Source organism: Neltuma alba, unplaced genomic scaffold (genome assembly GCF_004799145.2).
Source record: "Neltuma alba isolate B1F8T4 unplaced genomic scaffold, ASM479914v2 tig00011357_pilon, whole genome shotgun sequence".
In the NCBI taxonomy this organism is placed as follows: domain Eukaryota; kingdom Viridiplantae; phylum Streptophyta; class Magnoliopsida; order Fabales; family Fabaceae; genus Neltuma; species Neltuma alba.
In genome coordinates this window covers 68,374-70,680 of record NW_021636054.1, presented here as the reverse complement: position 1 = coordinate 70,680, position 2,307 = coordinate 68,374, and the positions used below count along the sequence as shown (strand labels likewise).

At 48.8% G+C, this 2,307-nt stretch overlaps 1 pseudogene; it reads left to right on the top strand.

Annotated features, from left to right (window-relative positions):
• Window positions 1-218: 218 nt before the first annotated feature.
• Window positions 219-1,839, top strand: LOC114712385 (probable acyl-activating enzyme 6; annotated as a pseudogene).
• Window positions 1,840-2,307: the final 468 nt, after the last annotated feature.

Below are 2,307 nucleotides of genomic sequence, written 5' to 3'. Positions count from 1 at the left end.
TAGGGAATACGTCAGTTTTCAAATTAATTTTTATGATGATTTTATGCTTAATAATTATAAAATCAGTCGTCAACCATGTCCCTTTTTCCTCTCTCTCTCTGTTTTTTTTTTTTTTTTTTTTTGATAAACCCTTTTTCCTCTCTTTTATACTGCCACTGATTCTGTCTTGGGCAGCGAAGCTAAGTCCTTCATAGTTCTTCGTCTTCATCATCGTCGACATGGAAGAGCTCAAGCCAGGCCCTGCAAACTCTTCTCCTCTCACTCCGTTAGGCTTCCTCGATAGAGCTGCCACCGCCTACGGCGACTATACTTCCATCATCTATAACAGCACCACCTTCACTTGGTCCCAAACCCACCGTCTCTGTCTCCAACTAGCTTCCTCTCTTTCATCCATCGGAATTCGCAGTGGCCAAGTTGTCTCCGTCGTGGCACCCAACATCCCCGCCATGTACGAGGTCCACTTTGCAGTTCCCTTCGCCGGCGCTGTCCTCAACAACATCAACACCCGCCTTGACGCTCGCACTATCTCCGTCATCCTCCGCCATGGTGAATCCAAGCTCGTGTTCGTTGATTGTGCCTCACGCTCTCTGGTCCTCGATGCCATCTCCTTGTTGCCTCCAGAAACTCAACGGCCTATACTCGTCCTCATCACCGACGACTCAGTTGAACCCACATCATCAGAGGGCTTCTTTGACACATACGAGGGGTTGGTGAGGAAAGGTGATCCGAATTTTCAGTGGATCCGACCCAAAAGTGAATGGGATCCGATGATATTACACCTCCGGTACGACATCTTCTCCCAAGGGGGTGGTTCATTGCCACCGAGCGACTTTCGTGATGACCATAGATTCTCTGATCGACTGTGCCATTCCGAAACAACCAGTTTACCTATGGACGCTGAATATGTTCCATGCTAACGGGTGGAGCTTCTCGTGGGGGATGGCAGCCGTGGGAGGAACCAATATCTGCCTCCGTAAATTTGATGCCACCACCGTATTTACTCTGATCGAACGCCACGGCGTCACACACATGTGCGGAGCACCGGTGGTGCTCAACATGCTAACAAACTCGGCAAGAGAGAAGCCACTGAGAAGCCCCGTTCATGTCTTCACAGGAGGAGCACCGCCACCTGCAGCAGTGCTCCACCGCACTGAAGCGATAGGATTTGTGGTAACTCACGTGTATGGGATGAAAGAAACAGGTGGGGTGGTGGTTTCTTGTGCGTGGAAGCCCGGGTGGAACTTGTTGCCGGCGACGGAGAGGGCCCGGCTGAAGGCAAGGCAGGGGGTGAGAACCATCGGGATGACGGAGTTGGACGTGGTGGATCCGGATTCGGGTATAAGCGTGGAGCGAGATGGGTCGACCCTTGGTGAAGTAGTTCTTCGGGGCGGTTGCCTCACGTTGGGCTACTTGAAAGATCCAGATGCCAGCTCCAAGTGCTTCAAGAATAGATGGTTCTACAGTGGGGACGTGGGAGTGATGCACCCAGATGGTTACTTAGAGATTAAAGATCGATCAAAGGACGTGATCATTAGTGGGGGTGAGAATCTGAGCAGCGTGGAGGTTGAATCGGTGCTGTACAGCCACCCGGCGGTGAGCGAGGCGGCGGCGGTGGTGAGGCCGGATGAGTTCTGGGGAGAAACACCGTGTGCGTTCGTGCGATTGAAGGAGGGATTGGAGAAGACGCCGACGGAGAAGGAGATAATGGAGTATTGCAGAGGGAGGATGCCGCATTTCATGGTGCCCAAAACGGTGGTGCTCAAGGAAGATCTTCCCAAGACTTCGACCGGTAAGATTCAGAAGTTCTTGCTGAGAAAAGAAGCCAATGATATGTGTTGAAACATTAGGCCCTACCAGAAACCCACACACTACGCATAGAAACGGGATATTTCCATTAATCTCATCAACTGGTATTTACATAAAAAATGGGCTTAATAGAATAAGTCAACACTGTACCCCTTTTATAGAGTCCACCGGAAATAACAAACAATACAAGAAAGTCAAGAAGAACCTGAAACGTAATCAGACTTAAAGCAACTTGGGCTTAAACTAATTAACCCAAAAATACAAAAATAACCTTTCCTATTTCTCACACTCCCCCTCAAGTTTGGGACGAAATAAATCAATAGTCCCTAACTTGCTTAATAATTTCCTTTGCACTTCCCCTGTGACTGGTTTTGTAAGTATGTCTGCCTCTTGTTCACTGGACCTCACATGTTTCAAATCAATTAGCTTTAATTCCCACTTCTCCCTTATAAAGTGACAATCCACTTCTATATGCTTGGTACGTTCATGGAAGACTGGGTT